The sequence below is a fragment of the Primulina tabacum genome, chromosome 6, assembly GCF_025594145.1.
Source record: "Primulina tabacum isolate GXHZ01 chromosome 6, ASM2559414v2, whole genome shotgun sequence".
Classification (NCBI taxonomy): Eukaryota; Viridiplantae; Streptophyta; class Magnoliopsida; order Lamiales; family Gesneriaceae; genus Primulina; species Primulina tabacum.
The window spans coordinates 14,127,903-14,139,721 of NC_134555.1; the positions used below are offsets into that span (position 1 = coordinate 14,127,903).

Consider the following 11,819-nt stretch of genomic DNA (forward strand, 5'->3'; position numbering starts at 1 on the left):
GTTTTTCATTTGAAAAGTCTATTTTGGGAAAACCAGTTACAAGTTCATGTTTACTCAGATAGGCAATGGTTTTAAAGTTTAAATGGTTTAGTCTCTTATGCCACAACCAGTTTTTAGATGATTTGGAAGCAATAAAACAAACTGGTGCATAAGTTTGATCATTCCAACTGATTTTATATGTGTTTCCACAACGTTTGCTAGTTAGTATGATTTCATCAGTTGAAGTTTTGACTGAACATGAGTTTTTGTCAAAATGTACTGAGAATCCACTCGCATAACTGACTGATGCTGATCAAGTTATACTTCAGGTTTTCTACTAATAGAACATATTTAAAAGTAAAGTTACCATGGATAAGCTTACCCTTATCCATTGTTCTACCTTTGGAATTGTCCCCAAAACTGATATTTGGACCACTGTATTTGATCAGTTGAGATAGCACAATTGCATCTCCTGTCATATGTCGCGAACATCCACTGTCCAAATACCATATTGAGTTCTTGTTTGTACCTGTTACCTGCAGTCACACACATAATACAATTTGGTACCCATATCTATTTGGGTCCTGAACTGATTAGTCCTTTAGGAACCCATACTTGGATTAGTCTAACAGACTTTCCAGTAGCTGTATTCCAAATGGTTTTTCTCGGCTTTTGTGTGCTTGTGTAGTGTACGGATGATACAATATGTAACGCCCCAGATTCGACGACTGTCCTCACTGTATATCAAGACAAGTCTTTCCAGCGTGCTTATGTCCTCACTCACACGCACCCTGGAAAACTTCCCAGGAGGTCACCCATCCCAAAATTTCCCCAAGTCAAGCACGCTTAACTTTGGAGTTCTTATGTGATGAGCTACCGAAAGAAGATGCACCTTCGTGATATGAGTAGTACAAATCAAATCTTTTTAAGCCATCTTCAACTGTACAGTCCATTACATTGAACAGTCTCGGAATCCCTCTCATTCCCGTGTGGGTTCGGTTCATTCATGTTCCTTTCACCTAGAAGCCTGCCAGGAGCCGCTCATTGTCCGTGCAACCTCATGGCACCGGCGATCACCCCCCGCCCTCTTCGGCCCCGGGCCTCACATGCCCACCAGCTTCCGCTTGGTTCGTCCCCGAACCACACCGTACTAAGAGAGGTCGGCTCTGATACCAACTGTAACGCCCTAGATTCGACGACTGTCCTCACTGTATCAAGACTGGTCTTTCCAGCGTATTTATGTCCTCACTCACACGCACCCTGGGAAACTTCCCAGGAGGTCACCCATCCCAAAAATTGCCCCAGGTCAAGCACGCTTAACTTTGGAGTTCTTATGTGATGAGCTACCGAAAAGAAGATGCACCTTCGTGATATGAGTAGTACCAATCAAATCTTTTAAGTCCTCTTCAACTGTACAGTCCATTACATTGAACAGTCTCGTAATCCCTCTCATTCCGGTGTGGGATCGGTTCATTCATGTTCCCTCCACCTAGAAGCCTGCCAGGAGCCGCTCATTGTCCGTGCAACCTCATGGCACCGACGATCACCCCCCGCCCTCTTCGGCCCCGGGCCTCACATGCCCAACAGCTTCCGCTTACTAAGAGAGGTCGGCTCTGATACCAACTGTAACGTACCGTACTTTTACTACTTCAAAATTTGCGGAAAAATTAAAAATTTTCTTAAACATAAAATTTCATACGGTCGTCACTTGTCATTTAACTTAATAATATTAAAATCAACATTCCCAACTAATATTTTCCAACAAAGTACTTATTTCAAATCATCTCACATCCAACATAAAAACATAATATTTTAAAGTTTTCATAAAACATAAACATAGTGGTCCTCGGGTTTAGCCTTCCGCTCAGTCCAAGCCTGCCCCTTGGTCGCCACCTCATGTCTCCTCCTCAACGTACTCACCTGCATCGTTCAAGTCTAGTGAGTCTAAAGACTCAACACGTATAAACTGGGAATAACGAGTATTACATAATAAAACCACATACAACTTCAAAATATAACATATATACTTGAAACTTAAACTTTCATAATAACTTTGAACTCTCATAAACTTCTTTGAACTTGAACATACATACTTTGAAACTTGAACTTGCATAATAACTTGAACTTTCATAAACTTGAGCTTTGCATAAACTTTGAACATACATGCATACATAATATGACGTGCCATCACATAAACTTTTCTTTAAACATGCTTTCATACTTCAACATACTTAACTTCATCATTTTGCGTAGAGGATGTTTCAAAGCAAGTGACCCATAACATAATAAATGCCTGATCAGACAAACCACAGTACTGGGCTGACAGAGACATATCCACTGCCACATACATGAGATCCCTGTTCATAATTTAACAGGCCAGTTGATCCACGTTCATAATTTAACGCTTCACAACCACGATCTAACCCGTTCATAATTTAACGGGCGGATTGGTCCCCGTTCATAATTTAACGCTTTCCAATCTTAACTTCAAACCCGTTCATAATTTAACGGGGTGGAGAGGTCCTCGGCCACGTTCACCGACTTCCAAACCCATTCACTTTTGGTCACAAGACATTTAGCATACCTCAAAAACTTCAAATATTTTCTTTGCACGTCATACATACTTACTTTGCATTGAGGGATTCGTTGGATGTCAATCAGGTCGTTGCTGCAACATACTAATATGAATACATAAACTTAACTTATACAACTTAAATGTAAATGTCATGCTTAATCCCAAGCTAAATAAATTCTTAGAACATTCTATAATTTCCCATGACATAACCCTGTAAAACATCATATTAAACCATGGTATAAAACCTCAAATCAAACCTTAAATAATAAAAGAATATATCTAAAATCTGAAGGTACACGGACCCCGTCCCTAGGTCCGTATCATGGTCCGTGTCTGTGCGCTTAAAAATTGTTGTGATGAAATAAGAAGGCACGGACACCGTGCCTACCTTCGTGTCCGGGTCCGTGTCCGCTCTGTTCGACGAATTATTTTATGAAAATTTTGCGACATGTCTATTCTCCCAATTAACACATAAGGCATCAAGATTCATCACTATGAGACCATTCTAGGACACCATAACAATGAACTAAACTTTTATAATCACCCTACAATTCATACGACCCAAAATATTGTCATTTATATTAAAGTTTATTTCTTACGACATCTTAATAATTCAAGCTCTTAACGACATGAATCAAAACCTCAAAAATACTCTAAACATCATTACTAACTTTCTTATATGCAGCAACGATCACCCGTTGATCCCCAACAAAGCCTGCAACATAAAAACTTCAAGAACATATTAAAATTCATAACTTTCTTGAAACACGATTTGAGCAGTCATACAAAAAACTCCATAACTCACTCGTTTTTAATCCAAATAACTCGAATTTTATATCAAATCAAACGTATCAAAAAGATCTACGTTTTTGTAATTAAAAGTTTTCTCAAAATATGTACCAAAAAATCGCAGTTTTCGAAAGAACAGCGAAACATGAGTTTTCGGATCTAAAAATAGCAGTCATACTAAAAACACCATAACTCACTCGTTTTTAATCCAAATAACTCGAATTTTATATCAAATCGAAGGCATCGAAAAGTTCTACGATTTTCACGTTGAAAGTTTTCTCAAAATCAATACCGAAAAATCGCAGTATTTTACAGAACAGCAAAAACGTGAATTTGGTGATCCAAAATTGTTTCAAACTTGATCTAGACGTGATTGCTCAAACTTCTATGCATCACACATATAATTTTTGCATAAATAACAACACAACGCATAATATGACAAGATCGATGCATCAAGAACAGAATATACGTGCCTTTTGATATTTAAAAATACCGAAACGACGATACCGAAGCGGAGATGATACGGGAGACGATCCGGGACGAACTTAGCTCAATTTCTTCAAAGAAAACTTACTAAATATATGCTGGAAATTTTTAGAGGAGATGTGTTCGTTGAATGAAAAAAAAGAAGGAAGAAAATGAAATAAATAAATTGAGAGAGGAGTGTTTTAAAAACACAACCTTTTCTTTAGTCAAAAAGTTTAATAGCATGTTTTGTTTTGTGTTTTGTGTTGTGTGTGTGTACGTGTATATGTGTGTGTAAATGTGTGAGTGTGTGTGTGAGTCAAAGTGTGTGTGCTTGTGTGTTGATATATATATGTGTGTATATATATATACCTACATATATATAAACAATTGTAACATATGTATTTAATATACTAAAAAATCTATTTAAAAACATTTAACATACTAATTTAAAATAAATCTCATATTAACCCCATTATAAATTTTAAATTTAAATAAGATGCACAAATACTACAACTTTAAAATTTTAAAATCAATTAATCATTTAAATAATTAAGCTCTTAAATTACTAAAATTAATTAAATTATTTAAAATACTCCATCCTTATCTTAAATAAAATACTGCATTAAAATTTACTAAAAAAAATCGTTCCTATCTCCTTTCCTCGATCTCGCCTCGAATAATCGCCTGAAACATAAAACTCTAGAAAACATTTTAACATACATTAAATAAACATAAATAATTAAAATAATAAATTTCATAAATTAAATATATGCATGGATTTTACGTATACTATTTTGGGCTTTACAATATCTCCCCCCTTATAAAAATTTCGTCCTCGAAATTAAGTCTTACCGAACAACTCTGGGTAGCGGATTCTCATATCTGCTTCAGCTTCCCAAGTGGCCTCCTCCACTGATTGATTCAGCCACTGGACTTTGACTAACTTAGTCGTCTTATTTCGAAGTCTACGCTCTTGTCTGTCTAAAATTTTAATCGGTCTTTCCTCATAAGACAAGTCTGGAGTCAACTGCAAAGGCTCATGGCTCAGAACATGCGAAGGATTTGCTAGATACTTCCTCAACATCGAAACGTGAAATACATTGTGCACTCCGGCCAAATTCGGCGGTAGGGCTACACGATAAGCTAGTGTTCCAACTCTGTCAAGAATCTCGAACGGTCCAATAAATCTCGGACTCAGCTTACCTCTCTTCCCAAATCTCATAACACCCTTCATAGGTGCTATCTTAACAAATACATGATCACCTACAGCAAATTCAAGATCTCTCATTCTCTTATCAGCATAACTCTTCTGACGACCCTGGGCGGTCTTCATTCTGTCACGAATCTTAACCACCACATCTGCAGTCTGCTGAACTATTTCTGGACCAAGTTCTGCTCTCTTACCAACTTCATCCCAATGAACTGGCGATCTGCACTTTCGTCCATACAAAGCTTCATAAGGAGCCATACCTATTGATGATTGAAAACTGTTATTGTAGGTAAACTCCACAAGTGGTAGTTTAGACTCCCAAGTCCCATGAAAATCAATCATACAAGCTCTCAACAAATCCTCTAATATCTGAATCACTTGCTCAGACTGGCCATCTGTCTGAGGGTGAAATGCAGTACTGAATAACAATTTCGTCCCCATGGCTGCATGTAAACTTTTCCAGAAGGACGATGTTAACCTCGGATCCCTGTCTAACACAATAGAAACTGGAATCCCATGCAAACGAATTATCTCCCTTATATAAAGCTCCGCATACTGCGTCATGGAGAAAGTCGTCTTCACTGGTAAGAAATGTGCTGACTTAGTTAGTCGATCCACTATAACCCAAATGGCATTGGATCCTCTGACTGACCTCGGCAAACCAACAACAAAATCCATGGTGATATTCTCTCATTTCCACTCTGGAATGGGAAGTGACTTAAGCATCCCTGCTGGTCTCTGATGCTCTGCTTTCACCTGCTGACAAGTGAGACATTCTGATACATATCTGCCGATATCTCGTTTCATCCCTGGCCACCAATACAAAATTTGCAAGTCTTTGTACATCTTGGTACCTCCTGGGTGAATAGAATACGGAGATGCATGTGCCTCTGACAAAATATCCTGTCTGATTGAATCACCACTAGGCACCCACATTCTATCTTTGTATCTCACAATACCATCTGACACTGTGTAGAGAACACTGCCCTTCGCTTCATCTTTTAGTCTCCATTTCTGTAGTTGCTCATCTGAAGACTGTCCTGCTCGAATACGATCTAGCAAGGAAGATTTGACTGTCAGATTTGACAGCTTAGGAGCTTTGCCCTTGCGATAAACTTCCAAGTCAAACCTTTGAATCTCATACTGAAGAGATCTCTGAGCTGATAAATGAGCTATGACTGCAACTTTTCTGCTCAATGCGTCTGCGACAACATTAGCTTTTCCCGGATGATAGCTAATTTCACAGTCGTAATCCTTAACAAGTTCTAACCAACGTCTCTGTCTCATATTTAATTCTTTCTGTGTGAAGAAATATTTGAGACTCTTGTGATCAGTGAAAATCTGACATTTCTCACCGTATAGATAGTGTCTCCAAATTTTCAATGCAAAAACAACGGCTGCTAACTCAAGATCATGTGTCGGGTAGTTTTTCTCATGTACCTTCAACTGTCTGGAAGCATAAGCTATGACCTGATCTTGTTGCATCATTACTGCTCCTAAACCGAGCTTAGATGCATCAGTGTATAACACAAAATCTCCTTGCCCTGATGGCATGGCTAACACTGGTGCTGAAATAAGAGCTTGCTTCAAAGTATCGAAGCTCTTCTGACATTCATCGCTCCACACAAACTTAGCATTCTTCTTAGTAAGTGAAGTGAGTGACACTGCTATCGACGAGAATCCTTGAATGAACTTACGGTAGTAACCAGCTAATCCCAGAAAACTTCGGATCTCAGATGCATTCTTTGGTTCAACCCATTCCTTGACAGTTGCTACTTTCGCTGGATCCACCTCGATACCACTACTAGATACTATATGACCCAAAAACGCTACCTTTTCCAACCAAAATTCGCACTTACTGAATTTCGCAAATAACTTGCGACTCTGAAGAATCTGTAAGACTATCCTCAAATGCTGGTTATGTTCTTCATGGCTCTTCGAGTATATGAGGATGTCGTCAATAAATACTATGACGAACTGATCAAGATACTGATGGAATACTCGGTTCATTAGATCCATGAAAATAGCTGGAGCATTCGTTACTCCAAACAGCATCACTAAGAACTCGTAATGCCCATACCGGGTCCTGAAAGCTGTCTTGTGGACATCTGCATCCTTCACTTTCAATTGATGATATCCTGATCGAAGATCTATCTTAGAAAATACAGTAGCTCCTTGCAATTGATCAAACAAATCTTCTATTCTAGGCAATGGATACTTATTCTTGATCGTCACCTTATTTAACTCACGGTAATCGATGCAAAGCCTCATGCTCCCATCTTTCTTTTTCACAAATAGTACTGGTGCTCCCCAAGGTGAGAAACTTGGGCGAATAAATTCCTTGTCCAGAAGCTCCTGTATCTGTTTCTTGAGTTCTAACATCTCAGCTGGAGCTAATCTGTATGGTGCCTTAGAGATTGGCACGGTACCTGGCATGAGATCGATGGCAAACTCCACTTCTCTATCCGGTGGAAGTCCTGCAACATCATCTGGAAAGACGTCTGGAAAATCTCTGACTACTGGAACATCTGATATAGATGGAGTGGTTACATCAGGTGCTGACACAATACTGGCCAAGAAAGCCTGACACCCTTTGGAAATCAATCTCCTCGCCTGTATACAGGAGATCATGCGAGGAAAATTCCTCCATCTAGCTGGCTCGAATAGAAACTGCTCCATGCCTAATGGTCTGACCAACACTGATCTCTTCTGAAAATCAATAAGAACTCGATTCTTTGTCAACCAATCTATTCCCAAAATGATATCAAACTCTGGCATTAACAATATAATCAAATCTGCATACACCAAGTGACCCTGCAGTTCTAGATCAATATCTCTGACCACACTGGTGGCTAACAACTCTTCCCCTGATGGAAGTGTCACTGAAAAGTTCACGTCTAGGCCAATGGACTTGATGTCCAAATGATTAGCAAAGGTCTCCGATATAAAGGAGTGAGTGGCTCCTGAATCTATCAGTGCAGTTGTGGCTAATCTCTTTATGAAAATATTTCCTGAGAGATGTTAGCACAACACCAAACTTATATCCCAAAATACTAGCAATTAACTTTAAGCATAGTTGAAATCAATATATTCCAAGTCAATCTAAAATCTTACTAGTACACTAATAATCTCAAATAAAATTTCCACATGCAAGGCAAATAATACCGAGCTTAAATAGAAATGATTACCGGTCAGTAGTGTAGTGTCTGGGTTCGCCTCCTGTGCATGCTTGACTTGGGGTAATTTTGGGATGGGTGACCTCCTGGGAGGTTTCCCAGGGTGCGTGTGAGTGAGGACATAAGCACGCTGGAAAGACTCGTCTTGATACAGTGAGGACAGTCGTCGAATCTGGGGCGTTACACAATATGTGTTTTAGCTTTATTCAACTGATTTTTCAGTCTATATCTCTTCTGATCTGGCTTGCAGTTATAGTAATTGGAATAGCCATTCGAATAGTTTTTGTAAAATCTCTTTGATGATTGACTTTGTGAATCAGTTGAGAATTTTTGACTATAACCAATCCCATATCTTTTAGCCTTGTTCATATTCTCAGTAGGTTGCTCAATCAGTTTACTGTGCTCAATTTGTTCTTGTACCACTGCTGATTTGACAAAGTGAATGTATTTCCCTTTGTCTATTGTTAGCTTTGGTTGAGTATCATTTGGATACATTTCTCCTTGAGTGTTGAACCCTAAACAAGTTTTATCAGAAACTGATTTTTGTGAAATTTGCATCGCATTTAGTGCAGTAGATGATTTGTTCCAAGACTGAATAAGCTCAGTTTGTTTTGAGTTTTCAAGCATCAACTTCTGTATTAATGACTGATTTTTGTTTCTTTCTGCTTTTAACTCAGCAGTTTCCCTTTTTAGACTCAACCCATCGACTGATTCATCAGTTTTGGTTTTATTGTCTGTGGGATCAGTTTGCTTTGCTTTGATTTCTTCAAATGATGATGCAAGCTTTTGATACTCATTTACCATGTCATGTAGTGTTAGAATGAGTTCTTCTCGTGTGAAATCAGTTGAGCTGAAATCAAATACCTGTTGGCTAGATGATTTTTCTGCTGCATCATTAGCCATCAAGCACTTTACTTCCTTATCATCACTAGAACTGCATGAGCTTTCTGGTTCCGACTCTTCACTGTCAGTTTCTGCACATTTAGATTTGTTTTCTTCAGCTAAGAGTACCTCATGTTTCTTTCTGAAGACCTTCTTATCTTCCTTGGGTCTTCTTTTGCATTCGTATGATTTCTTTCTTCTATCAGTTGAGCTTTGACTGTCCTTCTCTGGTTTAGGAAAATCAGCAATGAAGTTACCTGATTTGCCACAGTTATAGCCGGCATTTGGTTCATCTTTGGAATTGTTCCTTTGGTATGGCTTCTGGAAGTTCCCTTGATTCTTTCTCATGAACCTTCCAAATTTTTTGATGAACAATGACATAGCATCATTACTCAACTGATCAGCAGATTTTTCGACTGAAGTGATTGGTTCAGTTCTGACAGCAGCTAGAGCAGTTGTGGCTGCAGAGGTAGATTGTTCTCCTTCTCTGGTCTGCAGCTCAAATTCATAGGCCTTTAAATCAGCAAACAGATCATGAAGTTCGATTTGGTTCAGATCTTTGGACTCCCTCATTGCCATGGTCTTGACATCTCATTCCTTGGGAAGACCTCTTATTACTTTCAGTGCAATCTCTTTGTTGGTATACACTTTTCCAAGTGAATTTAACTCATTGATGATATTGCTTACTCTTTCATCATACTCGTGCATCGATTCTCCTGCTTTCATTTTGATGTTATCAAACTTTTGCACTGCAACAGAAAGTTTATTTTCTTTGGTTTGATCATTTTCTTCACACAGCTGGATCATCTTTTCCCAAATTTCTTTGGCTGTCTTACACATTTTTATTTTGCAAAAGGTTACTTTGTCCAGCGTTTTGTACAGAATGTCTTTAGCCACATTATCAAGATTTGCTTTTCTTTTATCTTGAGTTGTCTATTCATCTCTGGGCTTTTCTATTCTTTGTGGTGCTCCTTCTGTAATGGAAACTGCTATATTTGTTTTTAGAATCTTCATGGTTCCATCAGTTATGACATACCACATGTCATCATCTTGTGCAGCCAAATGAGCCTGTATTCTGATTTTCCAATCATCAAATTCTTCTCTGGAAAACATGGGAATTTTGTTGAATGAAGTCATGCTGGCAAGTTTTTAGATCAAAAGTATTCAAGAACAAGATTCAACCGCTCTGATATCACTTGATAGGATCGATTAACGTATCAAGAGTGTTTAGAAGGGGGGGGGGGGGGAGTTGAATAAACATTCACAGTTAAAACTGGTCTTTTCTAATTTTGAGTTCAGTTTGGTGACAAACTGATTCTCGGAATCTTGTTGGTCAATGACAATCAGTTAAACTAAAGTAGTTGCGGAAAATAACTGACTGAAAGATAGAATACGAAACTGAAATAAAGTAGGCAAGTGTTGTTTCTGGATGTTCGGAGAACTAAATTACTCCTACGTCACCCCTTCTATCTCAAGGATAGGATATCCACTAAAAGACTTTGATCAAATACGAGAATTGTACTGACCCACTTAAGTTTGGACTTAACACTGCCAAAAACCGAAACTCTTAGTTTAACAGAATGTTCTCAGTGCGTAACTGATCTTAGCACTATCGAATTTCAACGATTATTACAACTTGCTAGTGAGCTCAAATTGTAGCCTTAACTGCTACGAATATATCAAGTAAGAGTGAGCTAAGATTTTGACAGAGTGACAGCAAGCTTTTGAATAGTGTTGACTCCCTTCTTTCCTTCAGCTATTCTTCTGTCATATTTATAAGCTTCTTTTCTCCAACGGTAACTTGAGATGAATTTAAATCTTTGTATCCGTTGATTTCTACTTGATTATTCCTTGGACATTGTTTGCTTCATTTATTGTGATGCGGCGTCTTAATTGCTTTCGCCGAAATGCATTTTCTAAGCTGTATTGATTGAAGTGCGGCGTTGCTATCTTCTATGTCTCTTGACGGTTGAATGTTCTTTCCCGAGACATGTTCAGTTGAAGGGTGCTTAGCATACGGCTGAATATATCAACTGATCAATTTCCAACTGATCAGTCTTCTTTATTAGATCAGCTGATTTCAGTTGTTAAGTTGAGTTGCTGAGTTCAGTTTACTCGATCAATTGGTTCGTATTTTAAGTTGGTTCATATTTTGTCAAACACCGGAATTTAGTTTCCAACAAATAGGACTGGAACACTAGCCTATAGAGTGGCACTACCACTGATGCTATCTGGAGTACACAATGTGTTTCATATCTCGATGCTGCGAAACTACATGTCGAACCCATCACATGCACTAAAAAATGAACCTCTGCAATTAACTCCAAATATGAATTATGAAGAAAGACTTATACAAATCTTGGATAAGCAAGAAAGAAGACAAGAAACAAAGTGTAAGGTCCAAAATTAAGAAATGTAATTCAACTGCATGCAAATCTAGGAAAATGAAAAAAAAAAGACTAATTAAATGATTTTAATGGCTTAAATTAAATGTGACATGCATTATTATATATTAAATAGAATTTTATTGTCATCATGCATTAAAATGTACTTTTAAGGATTATTCGAGTTGCGATCGAGGAACGGAGACCGAGGGCTGAAAAATGTAAAATGTTTTTATTAAATAATTATTTTTAATTATTTAAATTAGGGTTGATGCTCTTTCATATTTTCAAAAATAAGGGGTTTTTATGTGATTTTATACACCGGGACGTAAATTCTATCGGTGTTGCTTTTCAGT

General features: G+C 38.0%; 1 long non-coding RNA gene across 1 annotated transcript; it reads right to left on the reverse strand.

The window, feature by feature from the left end:
* Window positions 1-1,653: 1,653 nt before the first annotated feature.
* Window positions 1,654-3,900, reverse strand: LOC142548079 (uncharacterized). Its single transcript, XR_012820872.1, has 2 exons — window positions 3,837-3,900; window positions 1,654-1,899 (listed from the first exon to the last, which is right to left on the reverse strand). It is a non-coding gene; the product is annotated as an uncharacterized LOC142548079 (long non-coding RNA).
* Window positions 3,901-11,819: the final 7,919 nt, after the last annotated feature.